Raw genomic sequence first — 21,030 nt, 5'->3', positions numbered from 1 at the left:
ATCTTCATTTTTTTTTTTTTTTTTTTAGAGAGAGAGGGAAGGGGAAGGAGCAAAGAGAGAAGGAGAGAGAAAACCTTAAGCAGGCTCCAAGACTCAGTCTTATAACCCTGAGATCATGACCTGAGCTAAAATCAAGGGTTGAACACTTAACTGACTGAGGTACCCAGGCGTCCCAGAATCTTTACATTTTATCTGAAGACATGTCTGCCAAGAAAATGCCTGCTTTTCCCAGCCACCTTCCACTCCATGAGGGCACATAACTTAGTTTCTGCCATGGGGTTGTAAGTGGAAGTCATATATGAAAATTTCAGTGTATCCTAAAGGGGAAACATACCACTTTCCCCTTTTCTACTTCCTGCAGCCTGGAATGCAGATGTGATGACTGGAGTTGGAGCAATATATTGGACTTGAAGTAATCTTAGGAGTAAAGATCACACATGACACAATATGATACAAGGAACTTGGCTCTGGGCCACCTAACTAGTCTTTTATATGAGAGAGAAGTAAAATTCTATATAGTTTGGAGTTTTCTGCCACTAATAGCCAAGCCTAATCCTACAACACTCTTCATCAGGAAGATGAGGTTGTAGTCCATTCCCAGTTTGCCAGTAGTTTTTCTTTTTTCCATAAATTGCACTTAAAAAAAAAAAGATTTTACATATTTATTTGGGAGAGAGAATGTGAGTGGGGGGAGGGGCAGAGGGAGAGGGAGAGAATACCAAAGAGACTCTGCTGAGCCTGGAGCCCGACTGGTTGTGGGGGGGCTTGATCTCATGAGCCTGCGATCATGACCTGAGCAGAAACCAAGAGTCAGATGCCTAACTTACTGAGTCACCCAGGTGGCCCCATAAATTGTACTTTTATAAATTACTCATCTGTACTAGTGAGACGAAATACACTGATAGATTTTTTTAGTCATTCTTGGGATTCTATCATGATATGCTTGTAGAGGTTGCAGATGTACAAAGATTTTATTTCTTACTTTTCCTAAGATTTTCAAATGAAAAATTTTAAACTAGATAAGTGGGCCTGCACAGTGAACACCCATACATCAACCACCCAGGTTTTATGGTTAACATCTTACTGTATTTGCTTTGTACCTTATCTGTTATGGTGTGTTATAAATGCGTTATTTAATTCAGTTAGGTAGTGTTTTAAAATATTTGTGCACGTGTTCAAAAGTGAGAATAACTAAATATTTTCTTTTTTCATATTGTCTTTGTGCAGTTTAGGTATCAAAAGTATACTTATCTCATAAAATGAAGCAAGGATCTCTTCTGTCTCTTCACTGAAAAAGTCTGTCTAATACAGGAAATAAATTTTGAAGATTTGGTTAAACTCACCTATGTGGGTAAATACTTGGTTGGCATGGTGCTTTTTAATGGGTACAGTTTTCTTTTTTTTAATTGACATACAGCTGACATAAACTGTTATATTAATTTCAGGTGTACAATATAGTGATTCAATGTAGCTACTGTCTGTTACCATACAACACTATTATAATACCAGTGACTATATTCCGTATGCTGTACCTGCCATCCTGGTGACTTATTCATCCCATAACTGGAAGCCTGTACCTCCAACTCCCCTTTCTTCATTTTGTCCATCCTCACCCCCCTCCCCTCTGTCAACCATCAGTTTGTTCTCTTTGTATTGTATTCGTTATATTCTCTTTGTATTTATGGGTCTGTTTCTGCTTTTGTTTGTTTATTCCTTTGTTTTGTTTTTTTATATTCCACATATAAGTGAAATCATATGGTATTTGTCTTTCTCTGTCTGACTTACTTCACTTAGCATAGTACCCTCTAATTCCTTCCATGATGTTGCAAATGACATGATTTCATTTTTCTTTTTAGCTGAGTAACATTCCATTGCATGCAAATATATATATATATATATACATACATACACCATCTTCTTTATCCATTCATCTATCAGTGGATACTTGGCTTGCTTCCATATCTTGGTTATTGCAAATGAAGCTTCCAGGAACACAGGGACGCATATATCTGTTTGAATTAATATCTTCATTTTCTTTGGATAAATACCCAGTATAGAATTACTGGATCATATGGTATTTCTATGTTTAATGTCTTGAGGAACCTCCACACTCTTTTTCACAGTGGTTGCACCAATTTGCATTCCCACCAACAGTGCAGGAGCGTTCCTTTTTCTCCATGTCCTCACTAATACTTGTTGTTTCTTGTGTTTTGGATTTCGGCCATTCTGACAGGTATGAGGTGGTATTTCATTGCGGCTTTGATATGCATTTCCCTGATACTGATTGATGTCAAGCATCTTTTCATTTGCCTGTTGGCCATCTGTATGTCTTTGGAGAAATGTCTGTTCAGGTCCTCTGCCCATTTTTAATTAGACTGGTTTTTTTTTGGTGTTGAGTTGTATAAGTTCTTCATCTATTTTGGATATTAACTCCTTATCATTTATATGATTAGCAAATATCTTCTCCCATTCAGTAGGTTGTTCTTTTGTTTTGTTGATGGTTTTCTTTGCTGTGCAAAAGCTTTTTATTTTGGAATAATCCCAATAGTTAATTTTTGCTTTTGTTTCTTTTGCCTGAGGAGACATACTTAATGGGTACAATTTTTTAAAATTACAGATTCAATTTATTTAATGGGTATAAATAAATATAAAGGTTGCCATTTCTTTTTCAAGTCAATTTTAGTGATTTATATATCTCTAAAGAACTGTCCATTTCATTAAATTGTCAAATTTATTTGTGTAATGATACTCATTGTATTTTCTAGGGCTTTTAAAAACTGACTATTTGTAGTCGTGTCCCTTTTTCCGCACTTTTTTTCTTTTTCCTTCAATCGATTTTGCCAGGTTTGCCTATTTTATTAGTCTTCAGAAAGGACTAGCCTTTGGGTCTATTGATTCCTTATTGATTCCCCCCTTTTCATCTGTTTCTCTTCCTTTTGTTATTTTTTCTTTTCTTTTGCATTCTTTGTTCTAATTAACTTTTGAGGTATATGCTTCCTTCTCTTCTATTATATGCACTTAAAGCTCTAAATTTCCTCCTAAATACTGCTTAAATTGCATACCACACATTTTGGTACTAGTGTTTTCATTGTCTGGGCATTTGGTAATTTTCATTAATTTTTCTCCCCTACTTAATAATTATTTTGAAGCTTCTAACATGAATAGGACAGTGCAACTATTATATTGATTTCTAATTTTATCTCATTGTTATTAGAGAACATGTTTCATATGATTTTGTATCATTAGTATTCATTTGAAATTTACTTTTTGACATATTATAGTGAATTTTTATAAATGTTTCATGTGTGCTAGAAATTATGTGTATTTTGAATTTTGCGTGTAGGATTACTTATGTTGTTTATGTCTTCTACAACTATGATTTTTGATTTACACACACACACACACACACACACACACACATCTGAGGTTCCAAATGACTATTTCTTCAATGTGATTTATTCTGTTTACCCTTGTATCTTTATATAATAACCCTCCTTTTGCCTTAAAGTTAAAAAATTAATATTGATATTATTATATTTGTTTAATTTTTATTAAATTTTTAGTCCATATTATACATTTACATAATGACCTCCCCATCATCATGCTTTAGGTGTTTCTCTCTTTTTTTTTTTTTTAAGATTTTATTTATTTATTTGACAGAGAGACAGCCAGCGAGGGAGGGAACACAGGCAGGGGAAGTGGGAGAAGAAGAAGCAGGCTCCCAGCCGAGGAGCCCGATGTGGGGCTCGATCCCAGGACTCTGGGATCACGTCCTGAGCTGAAGGCAGACACTTAACGACTGAGCCACCCAGGCGCCCCTACGTGTATCTCTTAATAAGCAGTACATGATTGAATTTTTAAAAGTCCTTATGAAAATCTCTGTCTTTTAGTAGCCAAGTTCAATATGTTAATATTTATATGTACTTTGATTATTGACCTATTTGGACTTTTTCCTACCATTATGTTGTTTTCTATTTACCATTCTTTAATTTTGACTTTTTTCTTCTCTACTTTCTATTAGGTTGATCTAGGTTTGTTTTGTTTTTTGTTGTTGTTGTTAAGATTTTATTTATTCATTTATTTATTTATTTGAGAGAGAGGGAGAGAGAACATTTGCATGGGGGGAGGGAGAAGGGAGGGGGGCAGGGGTAAAGGGAGAAAAACCCAAGCAGACTCCACACTGAGTGCAGAGCCCAATCCAGGGCTCATCTCATGATTCTGAGATCATGACCTGAGCTCAAACCAAGAACTGGATGCTTAACTGACTGAGCCACCCAGGCACCCCTGGGTTAATCTAGTTTTCAAATATATTTTCCTCTTTCCTCTCTACTGGAATTTTGCTATCTGCCCAGGTTTAGGATTAAAATTAAAAAGTCCCAGTGAGAAATTAAAACCACAAGTTTCCATAGTGCTTTCCCAAGCTGGGTGGTTGGACATTTCTACTCTTTTCATACTTCAAGGGTCTTCCTTCGAGGACATTACTTGGGTCCCCAGATTCTGTGTTTCAGGAAGCTCAGAGAGATCCTTTATTCAGCTTCTGAGCTTGAACAGAGAGGGTGGCCAAGAGCCTGGGCTGGGCTCAGGACCAGGTCTTCTTCGCCCAAGGTAGGGAGGCAATATGACAGACAAGGACACCTGAAGAAAGCCCTGAACAAGAACTATTTAGACCATCAAATGAATTAGAGGGTCACTATGGTTTTCTTTTCTCTTTTTATTCTGAAAGCTTTTTTTTTCCCCTTTTGAGCTCAGCTATTTATTAAAAAATTATTTTTTTTATTGAATTTTAACCAGCATTTCCATGTAGGTACCAATCTGCTATACTCTAAAAAGCTGTGGGAGTTAATTTACTTATCTTACAGAATGTTTACAGGTTCCAAGTCTCACCTGCCACCTCAGGTCTTTTAGTTTTTGTCTGTTTTCCTCAGCTTCTGCTTAACCAAGTTACAAGTAGATTATTTCTTTTCCATCTTCCTCATTGGCATTGATGATTCATTTTGAAGTTCTGAGTGACTGTTGTTCTGGCCTTTCTTCAAATCCCCTTGTCTCTCAGATTGAGGCAGGGAAGACCTCCCCTTTGCACAAGTTCCTGGATACCATACATCAACAGTCCAAGTAGGCAAGCTGAAGTTTCTGGGTGTGTGGCCTTTCCCCTGTCCTCCAGTAGCTCCTAAAATGATGGCCATGACAAATCTCAGCCTTCCTAGCTGCACATGGCCCTGGTTTGGAAACATACCCAGCTGGAAGCAGTTGACATGCCAAGACCTTCCAGCATTGGGCTTTCCAATATAACATGTTGGGGCCCTTATTTCCTGTTGCTTCTTTTTAGCTAGGGGGCTCCCCCCAGTCCAGGCATTCCCTGGGCAGCTGTCTGACTTAACGTCTGAGCATGGTCAGCGCTGGCCCAGCTGTGGTCCCTGGCATTGCCACTCGTGAGCAAATTCCCCAGTGAGCCCACAGGGCTGCCTTGATTTCTTTTTTAGGTACGATTATCTTGAACAAAGCCAGCTTTCATAGGTGTGAGACTATGCAGTTATACTGACCCCTCACTTGGAAAAGCCAGTAATTGCATTCATACTCTGCTACTGCTATCTTGACATTTTAAAATAACTTTTGAATATAATAAAAAATTTTTGATTATGCACTAGACTCCACAAACTATGTCCCCTCTCCTTAGAAGAGAGAGAGAACATCACTGACTCTTGGAGAAGTGGGTGGGACTTATTGACTAACCCAGCGTCTTAGGAGTCCTGGGCAACAGCTATTAGGAGTAATTATTTAAAAATATATTTTTAGATGTAGTGCCATATCCTGCAAAACTTATGGGAAGCTTCCTTCTCCATAAAGTATCTTAGTGCTTCAGGAAGGGGAGGTGGGTACAGCTCTAGAATAGCCATCCAATAGAACTTTCATTACATTAACAATGATGTTAATGTTCTATCTATACCCTTGCTGCCCAGTATGGTGGCCATTAGCCACATGTGGCTACTGAGAACTTGAAATGTGGCTAATATGAGGACCTGAATTTCTAAATTTTAATTAATTTTAATTGTTTTAAATGTAAAGTTAAGTAGTCATATGGGGCTACTGGCTACCATACTGGACAGTGTAGTTATAGAACAAAGTAATTTCTTTTTTTTTTTTTTTTAAGATTTTATTTATTTATGTGACAGAGAGACAGCCAGCGAGAGAGGGAACACAGCAGGGGAGTGGGAGAGGAAGAAGCAGGCTCCCAGCGGAGGAGCCTGATGTGGGGCTCGATCCCAGAACGCCGGGATCACGCCCTGAGCCGAAGGCAGACTCTTAACCGCTGTGCCACCCAGGCGCCCCAGAACAAAGTAATTTCTGACCTTTGAGACTTTGATTATATTTTGTACTGACTCTACATCAAGACTTAAAGTTAGGCTTTGTCCAGAAAGGATTTTTTAAATTCAGATTTAAGGCATATCTAGAACTAGATAGGGGAACTCAAATCACAGTGTTTTTTCTTAAGTGTAGAGAAGATATTCTTTCTACCTATGGAAGCTAAACCATGAGTCTCATTTCTGTAGCCTACAAGGGAAATAGTACATGGATGAATGAATTGCCTAAAGACTGCCCTTTCCAGTTCTAAAGGATTATGGAAGAAATAAGGAAGACAAAGCAGAAGCAAGGTCAAAGGTCAGAGTCTTGGCAAGGAGTGATAGTAAGTAGGTGCAGTGGGAGGTGAGTTGACAGATGAGCTTGAGCCATCCCTCCTGGGCCCTCATGACCTGGTGTACAAGTGACCCAGTAAGTTCCATGTGTTTTGAGAGCACAGAAGTACATCAGAGGGCTCTGGACAAAACAAAAAGATAGCTGAATAGGAACTTTGAGAAGGCCAGAACTACAGATTTCAGAGATAGGTAGTACTTCATCTCAGAAAGCCACACCAGAGGGACACCTGGGTGGCTCAGTCAGTGGTTAAACGTCTGCCTTCAGCTCAGGTCATGATCCCAGGGCCTTGAAATCAAGGCCCTCATCGGGCTCCTTGCTCAGTGGGGAGCCTGCTTCTCCCTCTGTCTGCTGCTCCCCCTGCTTGTGCTCTCTCTCTCTGACAGATAAATAAATGAAATCTAAGAAAGAAAGAAAGAAAGAAAGAAAGAAAGAAAGAAAGAAAGGGAAAAAATAAATCAGCCACACCAGAAGAACTATACTTTAGTGGTCACCAGTCCAGGGAACAGAAAATCCAACCACTCCACTATTCACCAGTGAAGATCCAGATGATACTATCTCTGCCGCTATGGGTCATCTAAACCCTTATAAACCCTAGTACACACAGATGTTATCTTGAAGGACACAAAGAGGTGAAGAGAAAATTTGAAAGATTTACCATTTTACGTAAAGAAATGAAAGAGAATTTGCATAAAGGGGTTATCTGAATTATAGAACTGAACTAAATTCAACTGAATGGGATAAATTTAGGATTCTTTTTCCTTGTTCCCTGTGGATGAGCAGATGTATTACGGGGAAATAAAGAAGCTGCATTCTCTTTGCACATCTAAGGGCAGAATGAATGAACTTGTGACCCTACTTCAAATATGTTTGCCTTCCTGCCAACCCAGTTATGGGCAACAGTTCTTTTCACAAGCTTTAGCAGAGGTGGAATATGTGGCAGGAGGTGGAATGGGGATGCTAACCTGCTGTTTTGAGCCTAGGAACAAGCATTATGAGAGACTTGGCCACTTTACTCATAGATAGATGTCCTTTCGTCAAAGGCACTAGCAACTTCACATGGGCAGTTCATTGGGGCTTATCCAGAAAGCAGTTCTTCTCTTATCACCTACCTGGACCTGGAGGAGGTTGTAGATACTTCCGTGTACTGGTCCGAGAGCTTTCAGAACAATGGGAGAGGCTCAGTCTGTCAGATTATGGTGTCATTTTGCCTGTGCAGTACCTTAGTCATCTTCTAGTGCTGAATGAATCACATCTGGAATCAAGGAGGCAAGATCTACTTGGGCAATATCGTAATTACTCATCTGGATCTAACATCCCGTCAGTCCCCTGCCATGCTGTAGAACATGAAGTCCCTCTGTGGGCTACAGCTCCACCTGCAGGCCAACCCTGAACAGTACATGTTCAAGAAAATGGAGGAATTTCTGGGTTGTATTCTGTACAGTCAAGACATCTGCATTGCACTTCAAGTGTTCATGGACCCACAGTAAGAGCCCACATGGTTCATTACATATATTTAGCAATTCCTGGAATTTATTACAAAATTCATTACACATTTCTTTTCCTTGGCTGTTAGAATAACTGACACTTTCAAAAGGGAAGGAGGCTTTTTTTCATTCTCAGATGCAGATGCAGCTTTCCAATTAGACTTGCTTAATTCCTCCAACCTTCCACTAGCCTACCTGACCCAGCCCAACCCATACGAATGTCTCCAACCATTCAGACTGGAAACATTAGACCCCAAGAGGACCCAACCCTCATGCCTCCACCCTTTGGGGTTCCTTCCCTGGGAAATTGGCTTTTGGAAAAATTCAATTGCTCATCCTTCTTGAGAACAAAGATCACTTGTCATAGAGAATAGAGTGGCTAAGATAAGTGGAAAGACTCGGTTCGCATCAGTGTCATCTTTTTCACACACTTTGGGTTTACCATTTCATACCCATCCTGGAAAGTATAGAACCATGAGTGAAGACTTACAACACTAATCCTGGAAATCATCTGGCTGGGAACTCTGAGGACATCCAGTCCTAGCCATCAGGCACATATAGGGGCCCACACAATTGGATTTGTGTGATATCTAGGTGTAAGAGGAATAAAGTGGTTAGGAATGGGCTTTAAGTTTACATTCTGAGATAACTGGATTTTCTTAGTCCATTCAGGGTTCTATAACAAAATAACATGGAACTGGTATCTTTACACAACAAGAATTTATTGCTCACAGTTCAGAAGCCTGGGAGTCTGGATCATGGCCCCGGCATTGTCACCTTCTGGTGAGGGCCCTCTGACTGGTTCAAAGCCAGCATGTTCTCGCTGTGTCCTCACATGGTGGAAGGCATTGGGGATATCTCTGGAGCTCTTTTATAAAGGCACTAATCCCATTCATGATTGTTCTTAAGCACCTCCTAAAGGCCACACCCACTAATACCGTCAGTTTTGGGGGTTAGGATTTGACATATGAGTTTTGGGGAGGACACATTCAGACCATAGCATGGATGAATGGTAGCCAGTAGCTGCAGTGGAGGAAACTGGGAGAAACAGGTTTGGGAGATAAAATCTGGTTCTATTTAAAAAAATGTTCAACTTGAAATTCTAATTAGACATCTAATGGAAATGTCAAGTAGGCAGCATGATATGTTTGTTAAGTCTGGAGCTCAGGGGAGATGTCAGTACTGGAGAATATAGAGATCTGGGAATTATTGACAGGGAGAAGGAAATGAAAGCCATGGGACTGGATGAATCTCCTCCAAAGCGAGTGAATGTATTTAAAGAACAGAAGAGGTTTAGACAAATTTAAAAATCGGGAATAAGCGGAGGGAACCAGCAGACTAAGAAGCAGCCAAGCGGGAATGTAGGAGGAAGGCTGAGACAGATGTTGACTCAGAAGCCAAGTGATCTACTGAGTCAAACAGTGCTGTGAGAGCCAGTAAGAGAAGGACTGGGAATGGTTCAGTGGATTTAGAGAGGTGGAGCTTGTCAGTGATCCTGAGAAGAAGGGCTTCAGTAGAGTTGTAGAGAAGAAAATGGAGAAAATGATTGGAGAAGACGGAAACGAAACTCTGAAGTGAGCAGGTGGAGACATTCGGCGTTGACCACTGATTTTAGGAATGATGATATAGGTGGATCTGAGCAGCAGGAGGGGGTAGGTGGAGAAGGGCATAGAGTCACAGGAGGACAGAGTTATTTTAAGGTGGGAGAGATTCTAACATTTCTATATGCAGACAGGAATGTTTCTAATAGACAGAGGAAAGGTGGAAATCCTAAAGAGAGTAGATGATGGGAAGAACAAAGCCTTTGAATAGGTTGGAGAGGGTCCAGGGCTTAAGTGAGGTGAAGTCTATGAGGACCTACACTCCAGGACAGTTCTTCCTCCATGAAGGAAAGAGGCAAAAATTAATAACTGTGATGATGTGAAATTGTCATAGCTGTCTCTGCTTGCTTCTTTCATAGTAAAAGGAGAGATGAAGTCTTTTTCCACCAGCTCCACTAGCCTAGCTCACTCACACCCTGCCCTCAACCCAGAACTCCATCAATTTACCTGACAACCAAGTGGGGAGACCCAAGAATCTTAACGAAGGGTTCTGGATTCCCAGCAGTACCACAGCCAGCTCTGGTACTTTGACCATGAGAAGGGAAGCAAGTTAGAGAACCAAACACAGGAAATTCCATCCCCCACACTCAGAACCCTGAACAGGCAGGTCTTTTTAGCCACCCACACTGGACGGAGTCTAGTAGAGTGCAGAGTGCAAGTTCTGGTTAAAACATCCATTGCCGTCAGGCAGCTGCCTTAATTTATTTTCATTTCTGCTGTACACTGTATTTCTAACCTCCTCATTTTCAGTTGTTTTCCCAGTTTGTCCTCATATTTAGATACTTTGGCATTAAGTGGTTTTCAATTCAGCCTCTCTCTAGGTTGCTTCCTCTCCAGTCTCTTTCTCTTCAGCGCCAGGGAGCCTCAGACAAGTCCCAGGGTCCCAGCTACCACATCCCCTCCCAGCTTTCCTGGCCCCCACTTGTTAGGGAGAAAGGTCCTCACATAAACAGGAAAACATATAAAAAGCCTATCAGATAGATTTTGAAAAGATAAAGTAATGTCATCCTAAGGTGTTTGTGACTAATCAGAGCAGAACAGCAACCACAGAGCTTTCTGCAAGATTTTGCTATCATCTCATCCTCTTTATCCATCTCTAGCCTGCCCCCACCAAAAAAAAAAAAAGAAAAAAACCTTCTAAAGGAACAATACACCCTCCGTTGGGAAAATGAGCGAAGGTACAGATATATTAGAGTTTGGAGACCTGAGGGTGAAGAGGGTCGCTTCCCCATGGAAGACCACACACGTGTACCCGCACTTTGGTTCCCACACCTAGCAACTACAGTTACTGTAGCTTATGGATGAATGAATAGCAAATTTGAATGTCTTTTTTTCTAGTAGGAATTTTGCAGCAAAACATAAAGAGATATATTAATTTAAAAAGAAAACATGCATAATTGTACACAGGTATTTTAATTTGGTAAACAAGCTTTGTTCAGCCAAACATTTGTGAAGAGGTGTTTGGGCTTTTATTTGCATTAAAGTAACTAAGTAAACATACTTTTAACTAAATAGAAGTCAGGGTGAATATTTATTTTTCTGCATAATATGTGACTAAACAAATGAGGCTTTTTTTTTTTTTTTAAACACTCCTGGGGCACCTGGGTGTCTCAGTCAGTTAAGCAGAGTCCTGGGATTGAGCCCTGCGTGGGGCTCCCTACTCAGCAGGGAGCCTGCTTCTCCCTCTCCCTCTCCTCCTCCCCTCTGCTCCCGCTCTCTCATGCACGCACTCTCTCAAATAAATAAATAAAATCTTAAAAAAAAAACAAACCCACTCCTTATATTGAAAGCCAAACATCTAGTTTGTCATGTGCCATGACTCAAAATGCTTCCAGAACTTCTCGTTGAAGTACCTTCAGAGCTCTCTTTACACACAGGGTGATGAACCGTCTCAGTTTGCCTGGAACTGAAGGGTTTCCCAGGATGTGGGACTTTGAGTTTTAAAACTGGGTAGCCTTGGATCAACTTTCCTGGGTTACCTGGAACTGAGGGAGATTTCAGTCCTCAAACTGGGAGAGCGGCAGGCAAAAGGGGTCAAGTTTGGTCATCCGATTTGTAAACCACACACAAGAAGCGCCAGCTCATTGCTTTATAGCTGTAACTCTGTTACTCAATTTGATCCCCTCCTTATTTTTAAAGGCTTGGCCCTAAATATCTTTTGGCTATTGCGAAAGATCAAATTTCTCACCCACAAACAAATATGTGGTAGCACTCAAAATAGTCTAAATTAAGAAGGCAATTTTATAAACGTTTTCTTCCTTCTTCCCTTCCTTCCTTTCCATTCTTACCTTTGTAAACTTATGTGTATTAGTAGTGGACATGGCATACTCTGGCTGTAGTCCAGTCGGCTTCTCTGAGCCCTCTTCTCTATGGGTCTCCACCTTGGCCCTTATCCTGTCTTTGGCCTGTCTATCCCAGTTTTAGCAAGAATCCTATTAAGTTGGTTTAGTAAGGATCCCCTTACCCTTGAATCTCCTCTTAGTAATTTTCCATCTGCTGACCCCTTCACTCTGCATATTGGCCATAAATCCCCTGCTGTCTTTGCTGTAATCTCTCCCCTACTACAGTGCTTATTGCAGTTGTCCTGAATAATGTCTTCATTGCCATTTTATTTATTAATTTTTATTCTTTAAGTAGGTTCCATGCCCAGGGGGAGCCCAATGTGGGGCTTGAACTCACGACCTGAGATCAAGACCTGAGCCAAGATCAAGAGTCAGATGCTCAACTGACTGAGCCACCCACCCCTTTTGCTTACCATTTTAATAAGTGCCTGAATAATTCTTTTCTTTAACAGTTATGGTGCCATGACTTGGACAGAATTAAATTCATCATTGGACCCCTGGAAACTCTCCTCCAGGACCCAAAGGTATGCTTCTGAAGACTTTGTTTCACTCCTGACTGATTGGAGATCCATTGGTGAGTCCAACTCTTGAGCTAGTGCTCAGGATGACAGACTGTTGAAGCATGGTAAGGGCAGATTTTTATTCTTAAGATTCTGAGTATACTCTCTGAGGTCAGTTAGAGTCCCAGGATTCTTTGGTTGAAAAGTGGCTGTTTAAGAAGCATCTTTCTGGATGGATGTCGTATTGGATCTTTCTGAGTGGGAATTTACTCCCCGACTCTTGAAGTGGCAAATGCCAGACTCTTTTGGACGCCTTTACTCTAGAAGCTCTGTTAGAGTCCCAGGCAAGTGGAGGCTGGGTTAGAGTCTGAGCCTTCTTTGTTAGCAAGGTATCATGAGTGAAGAACAAGGGAGCTTCTCAGTAGACTGAAACCCCCTTCTCATACCCCTGTTGACTATATGTCCCACCACCATGGCACTCGCCCTCTACTTCCTTTCTTATTGGAATAATTTTACTAAGGCTATTTTGGAACTTCAATGACTTCCCCAAACTTGTCCCTCTAAGATTTCTCTCTCAGCATTGTTTCCATTCCTCCTTCTTCCTTTTACCACCTTCAATCCTCCATTCCTTTGAATCCATTGATAAGATTGCCGTCAAGCCCCTACCTCCTCCATCTCTCTGTCTACTTGTGCAAGACTTTCTCTTTCCTATTCCAGCCCCTCAATTTCTTATAGTCACTTGAACTCTGAACTTTAGGTCTCCCATTCTCCACTGGAGCCTCTCAAGAGACCCAGGGACCACCCAAAGAAACTACATGCAGGGCAAAACAAAATCTTAAAAGTTTCCTCCACAAATATTGATAAAAAGCATTAACTGTCAATTGAGCAGGTAACCTTAACTTGTTCCATCTGTCAGAGACACAGTTTGGGATAAAAATAAAAAAATGGAGCAAAAACAAGAGCCTATTATTTTATATAAACCACCGAGTTTTTCATTGCTATGTTTACCTGACTCATGGCTACAATTTTATTTTATTTTTTTGAAGATTTTATTTATTTATTTCTCAGAGAGAGAGACAGAGACAGAGCACAAGCAGGGGTAGCGGCAGGCAGAGGGAGAAGCAGGCTCCCTCCTGAGCAAGGAGCCTTATGTGGGATTTGATCCTGGGACTCCAGGATCATGACCTGAGCTGAAGGTAGATGCTTAACCGACTAAGCTACCTAGGCATCCCTCATGGCTACAATTTTAGGATGAAAGTGACAAGGTCTCTATTTGTATCTGTCTGTATGTTTACAAAGTTATGTTTGTGTATATGTGATATTTTTTACTTCTAGATGGTATTACCAAAAAATGTATAAAATCTTGTGAAAGAGTTTCATAAATTGGTTTAGAGATGAATAAGTGCTATATAAATTAAATATTCCTAAATCTCTCAGAAATACAGAAACTAACCCAAATGCTTTTTAAGTTTATGTGGTTTGGAAAAATCTTTGGTAAATAAGACTAATTTAATACTGTTCAATAAGAACAGCTCTGAGGGGCGCCTGGGTGGCACAGCAGTTAAGCGTCTGCCTTCAGCTCAGGGCGTGATCCCGGCGTTCTGGGATCGAGCCCCACATCAGGCTCCTCCACTATGAGCCTGCTTCTTCCTCTCCCACTCCCCCTGCTTGTGTTCCCTCTCTCGCTGGCTGTCTCTATCTCTGTCGAATAAATAAATAAAATCTAATAAAAAAAATAAGAACAGCTCTGTCTTCTGAGTTACCAGTATTAAGTATAATACAAGTATACATTTGGTATTTAACCATTTTTAGATCTTTGCTTTTGTGTTTTTTGTTTGTTTGTTTGTTTTGATACTTGCCTAACATGCCTGTGCTGTAAAAATAGTTAACAAGGAAATAACGAGACGGGGGCTAGCTTTGTTTAGTGTTATATCTGCCTAAAAACAATTTCCAAAATCTTTTTTGTAACTTCTAACCTTAGAGATACACTGTGTTAAACATTCATTAGATATTGGGATCATTTCTAAGAGAAACTATTAAACATTAGATTACTAAGCACAAGTTCAAGTTTATATGCCTTTGGCCTCTTATTTTTGTGTGATAGAGAGAGGCTAACTATATTTGAGTCTGTTAATAACATCTTTTTGACACATTTATAAGTACTATCAGGAAGCATAGACTTAAAAAATTGTGACATGGGGGGGGGCGCCTGGGTGGCTCAGTCGGTTGAGCTTCTGCCTTTGGCTTGGGTCATGATCCCAGGATCCGGGGATCGAGCTCCACATCAGTCTCCCTGCTCAGCGGGGGGCCTGCTTCCCCCTCTCCCTCTGCCTGCTGCTCTGCCTGCTTGTGTTCCCTCTCTCTCTCTCTCTCTCTCTCTCTCTCTCTCTGTGTTAAATAAATAAATAAATAAATAAATAAATAAATAAATAAAATCTTTAAAAAATTGTGAGATGGTATATTTATAAAATTTGCTAGACTGTTACAGAATGCTGGTATAGAAGAGACAGTTTGCAATAGTCTACTTTGTAGTTTTCTGTTAAAAGGGGTTATTAATGATTAAAAGGTACAATCAATATTTGTAAATGAAGCTACTAGAAACAATAAAGGTGAAGTGAAAACAACTTTGCAGGAAAAGTATGCAAGAAAAGTAGAATGTGTTTTTGATAAAGAAAAGTATACAGTGTATGTAGGATGGGTTTTGTTAAGGGAATAAGAATGTAATTTTGTCCAAAAGGGAGAAAGGAAAATATAGGACAAAAACGGAATGGATATAAAAAGCTGTAGAAGGTTTTCAGGAGAGGAATCTTGGGAAAGGAATCTTATCTCATGTGGTCAAAGCTGGCTGATTGAATAGGTTTATTTATAAGGCTTCTGAAAATGCGTTTTAATATTAAAAGTACACTGATGCAGAAGTAGAGTTTGGTTTTCTCTCTGTTGAAATAACAGTTTTCTTGGTTTATTGGTCTGCTCTTAATAAGAGATTGTAAAAGATTTTTCTTTATCTTTAAAGTAATTCTCCTAGAATTCCTATAATTCTGTGTCTTATCAAAATAATTTCCTGTGCTTTATGTTAACCTTTATCATATCCTTAACTGTTTAAGAGAACCAAGTCTTCTCACTTCATTTTTTTTTTTTTAGATTTTATTTATTTATTTGAGAGAAAGAGAGTGCGCCCCAGCAGAGAAAGGGGGGAGGGACAGAGGCAGAGGTAGAAGTAGGCTCCCCACCGAGCACGGAGCCCACAGGACCCTGAGATCATGACCTGAGCCAAAATTAGATGCTTAACTGACTGCGCCACCCAGGCATCCCCAAGTCTTCTCATTTCTAAAAGAACTAACTTTCTAAAAATTTTACAGTCTTGTCCTGTCCTATATTTACTTCTGAGTTCTTTTATTGTCACTTTGGTTAAATAGGTGACTAAGGATTGTTCACAGTAACCTGGGGTCGTATTTAGTCAAGTATTCAAACCTTTTGAACTTTTGGACAATTTCGTCCTCCCAGAATCAAATCCTAAATGAAATCTTGATCTTGAACTGACCTTGAGATTTCTCAGATGGCTCTTTCAAAATCTTAAAGGATTTTTTTCTTTTATTTTGAAAAAGAGAGATGCCAAAAAACAATTAGGTTTATTTGATATGTTCAGTTGCATGAAAGCTATTGTCAAATAAAAGATACTTTAACCTTCTCTAGTTATATTCCATGATATGTTCTGATATAATGTTACCAGTCATCATTCTATTTATCATTTTAAATGTTCTACAACACAGAAATAACTAAATTCCCTTGTCAATTGCATCATTTTTATCTCCTCAGATCTTTAACCATTTAAAATCTTTTGTCATTAATAGACAGTTTTTGTTTTATTCTGATTCTTCTCTCAAAGCACTTACAATCAGCTGTAGGCCGGAGTGCTTCATCTTCAACAAAAAGGAATGGAAAGAGACCCATGGAAAGGATTAGGACAGGTCTCTGGGACATAGGCTACTGATGGCATTGCTTAAATTACTTTGAGACCATACTATTTGACCGAGAAAGCAGCCTAGAACTCTGGTAGAGAAGCTGATGGGTTCATAAAACTGCTAACCCAAGACCAAGCAGAATAAGGAATTAATTACATAAAACTGAATGAACTGATGAAGGACGATTATGGTTTTTGTTTGGAAGATTGCTGCTGGATTTAAGGGATTCCTTTTCCTTTTCGTTTAAGCTATAACTCACAACAATTGAGTAGGTAATACTTTTTATAAACAGAAATGAAACATTTATCTTTTCTCCCTGCCTGATTCCTCCAGAATTCAGAAACTTTTACTGAGTATTCTTATTTTCATGATGATATAATTATTTGCAGAAGTTCAATAAGAATCTGTCCTCTTTAAACAGGACATAATTGGAAACACTGGTTATATAACCAAGGCTTTGAGTGGAATGTCATATTTAAGACTGATGTGCATAGAATCAGTTATGACCAAATAGTTTCAAGGAACTAAGGTTGATTTTATGGAGCTAAGGCTTACAAAGCCCTTTTGGGAAAACTGGGCTGGTACGGCTGACAGGGTTCCCAGCCTTGTAGGAGAGTAAGGAAGGTCACTTCCTGGCAGGCCCAGGAAGCTTAGGATATTTTGGGGACCTAGAACACAGAGAAATTCACCCAAATCTTTAGATCCCGCAAGTAAAATCTGGTGGCGAATTCTTGGCTTGGCTTCCTAGCCTTGAGAGGCTTTTAAAAGTCTGATTTGAAATTCCTTATGAAAAGTTCCAGCAAAGCAAAATTTCAAAGGTTTCTGTGGTCAGTTACTATTCTTGCTGCCCTCATGTAAATAATAGGCAAAATCTAATGTGACCAGATTCATTTTGTAAACAAGAATAATCTTACTTTGGTTAACTTTGGTGAAGAAAAGGGTGAGTGTAAAGAGAAATTTTATGCTGCAATAAAAAAACCATAGCACACCTTTGTGGACTATCAGCCCCTAGCCCTGGTCACTGTCTTTGAGATTTTGTTGTATACGTGCAGACCGGACTGAGTCCTGCCAATGCGCGCTTTTGGTCAGTCCCTCCCAGACACTCAGTTCTCCTAATTTTCTCCAATATCTGGCTATACAACTGTCCGAATGAATGTTTCCAATTTTTCTCCCACCTGCCTACCTTGGTGTCTCTGAGAACTCAAACCTGACTGCCTGGATCCTTCCTGGGATCCTAGGTTGTCCTGCAAGCTGACGCTGGATGATGGGTAGCCTTTAAGCCTGGAGCTCCTGCTGTGTAAATAACCATGACCCTGATATTATACTATCACTGAAGACATTCAAACTGCAGCCTAAGAAATCTACCAGATCACCACCGCTAACCCCCACTTCACCACCTAAAGATGCTTCAAGCCCAGCATCTAGAAATCTTCTCAACTGGCCACCCTCTGGACTCAGAAACTGGGCTTATAGTCTGCTTCAACCTTAATCTTTATTTTTCTTTTTATTTTCATAGAAATTTCCCTCATTAAATGTCTGATTATTTGCACCATCCAGTAAATATCCTCTACTCCCAAGTCCCAACAGATGGTTCAGCTGGTCCTTAATAACAAAAGGAGAGTGAGCAAGAAATGAACTTAAATTGTTCAGAGGAAAGAAGAATGTCTGTCTTTTCCTCGATCAGGAGGAGGGACTGACAAAGATTCTCAGGCCTCAGTCTTCGCCCTGTCCTTCTTTGGCATACCTAGTCCAGTTTTAACAAGAATCCTGCTAAGTAAGTTTAGCAAGAGTATCTCCAGCATTGATATCTAATCACCCCCCATGTCTGGTCAAGTCCCTCATCCCTCACCATTGATGTGTAAGTCCATGACCAGCCTTTTACAAGAATCCTTTTAAAAAAGAACTCCTGTGCTCTTGATGTCTCCTGTTAGTAGTTTTCTACCCACTGACCCCTCACTCTGCACATTGGCTAATAAATGCCCACTTGTCTTTGTTGTATTGGGAGTTGAATCTGATCTCTCTCCTATTGCAATAGAGTCAGCTCCTATTGCAATAGTCTTGAATAAAGTCTCCTTTACCATTTTAACAAGTGTCAGAATAATTTTTTCTTTAACAGACACATTAGGAAAAGGGGGTTTCTTACTCAGTATATGAGCCACAAGAGACATTAAAATCAGCATCTCCTCTTCAAAGGTCATTTTGTCCTACCTCCCGCAAGTTTCGGAATCCCTCAGACCTCAACTTGTAGCTCAGTACATCATCCCTTCCCCTGACTTTTGGCTGCTTAACGCATTTCATGGTAATCACTAATTCATCACATGGAACTGAATAAGAACCATTTAATATGATTATCTTCTCCATTAAAGCTGTCATCATAATTAGAGCTGCAGTGAACTGTTTGCCAGGAATTATAACTTCTGCCAAGAAAAACTTGGGTGTCATTTTAGAAAAATTCTTAGGTGGGGGAGGAGGAGATCAGGACCATCTGTGTTGGGATACAAAGCTGAATAATGAGAAATAAAGCCCCCTTCCCGTGCTATCTGCCAAACTCTGGCCAGCCCTCCAACTGGACCTTGCCAAAGACTTCAGAGTGAATCAACTTCCAAGGTAGTCCAAAGAGCACACCCTCTCAGGGAATGATAGCCTTGGAAAAGTCACCCTTGAAGAAGAGGAAAAAAGACAGCAGCAAATAAAAATTAGGCCTTCATGCATAAAGCTTCCTAAAAGTTGTTCCAAATGGTTTTGTTTGCCACCCTACTGTTTCCAGGGCAACCACCTAAGCCAGGACAGAAGTAGAAGGAGACATGAAGCTAGAATGGGACCACCCACTGCAATTCTCATTTTATCCTGATGGCAAGAACCTTTATATCGACTCAAAGTGTTTGTCAGGCCTCTTGCTGTGAATCACTAGAATAACATTTTGCCCTGATGGAAGTGTGTCACAGGCTGCAGCTCCCACGTCCCCCCATACTGAGGTGTTTTTAAATGGAACCAAATATCCCAGGGGAATTTTCTCTGCGCTACTAGCATTGCTTTGTTGTGCATTTCTAGATTACACACTGTAAATTATAGATAAAATACATTATGCTAATTTCCTCCTGCATCTCTTTTAGTTATTTTTAGGAAAAGTGTCTTTGAAATTCAGCCTTTCAGGTAAATGTTCAAAATGAAGAGAAAAATAAAACCAAGGCGGAGGGATGCTCAAGACTGAGCCTTCAGCCACATCACGGCCGGACACTTTGTCAGAAGCCTAACTTGTGTCCAGCAAGGATTTTAGCTGCAGAATGTGGAAGAAGCCTGCACTGGGCATCATTAGATTTGGCTGTGCCCCCTGGCTCTGCAAGTTCCTGGATATGTGACTTCGGAGGAATTTATTTCATTTCTCTAAGCCTGAGTTTCCTCATCTATGAAATGAGAGATGTTCGTCGAGATCTCTAAGGTGCTTCCACTTCTCACACTGTATGACACTCTGTGTGGACCGGAGTAAAACACCCTCAAATCATATAGGACAGATTATATTGACCATCTTTAGAAAGAATGCATGCACTCAACCCGTGAGCATTAAAAAATTCGGTAGCAGCCAAACACTCTGAGCCACAGTCCTCATGATCTCTTGCTGCACTGGGTTTTGCTGATTTTTTACTTGGTGCGCTGGATATCTCTCATTTGCTCCTCAGATGGATTCCCCATTGTTCTCCACCATGGAAGGTTGTCCTGTGAGGACTACAACACAGGCTCTTGTCCTCTGACTGCCAGGTGGATTCAGTGAATGGGCAGGAAAGTGAAAGGAGGACAGAGTGTGAGGTTGCCCCCTTGCTGCTCCCTGCCTGTGAGGTTGCTGTGAACTGGCTTCATCCCTCAACTGAAGGTCACAGCTCCTGGAAGGATCCTTGCTATGTAACTCTTAGTCTGTTTGGGCTGCAATAACAAAATGCCATAGACTAGGTGGCTTATAAACAACAGAATCTTATTTCTTCCAGGTCTGGGGGCTGGAAGTCTAAGATCAGGGTGCTGACAGGTTTGGTGTCTGGTGAGAACCCATTCCTTGGTTGTAGACAGCTGACTTCTTGCCGTACTCTCATGCGATGGAAAAAGGGCAAGAGAGCTCTCTGGGGTCTCTTTTATAAGGGCACCAATTCCATTCATGAGGATGCCACCCTCATGACCGTATTACTTCCCAAAGGCCCCATCCTCTAATATCATCATATGGGGCGTTAGAATTTCAACACTATGAACTTTGAGGAAACACAAACATTCAGTCTATAACAGACTCTTTCCTCTTGCTACTTCAGGTCTAGGGGCAGTGCATAACCCTGTGGTTCTCTATGCTCTGTGCATATCTTTAAAAATTGGTTTTTATTCAAGTTTGAATGAAACATCTATTGCCTTCCTGTATCTTGATTGATACACTCAGTTTTTTGAGGTACAAGTATGGCAAGATTGGAAAG

General features: G+C 40.3%; 1 protein-coding gene across 1 annotated transcript in view; it reads left to right on the top strand.

Moving 5' to 3' along the window:
* The window catches only part of ZNF280D (zinc finger protein 280D), a 296,194-nt gene that overhangs the window by 58,115 nt on the left and 217,049 nt on the right, over positions 1-21,030 (top strand). Inside the window, exon 2 of the mRNA XM_057306150.1 lies at positions 12,573-12,644. The gene's annotated coding sequence lies outside the window, so the exon portion shown is untranslated. The remainder of the gene's footprint in view (positions 1-12,572; positions 12,645-21,030) is intronic.

This window comes from Ursus arctos, unplaced genomic scaffold (assembly GCF_023065955.2).
Source record: "Ursus arctos isolate Adak ecotype North America unplaced genomic scaffold, UrsArc2.0 scaffold_36, whole genome shotgun sequence".
Lineage (NCBI taxonomy): Eukaryota > Metazoa > Chordata > Mammalia > Carnivora > Ursidae > Ursus > Ursus arctos.
This window is presented reverse-complemented; position numbering and strand designations above follow the sequence as displayed.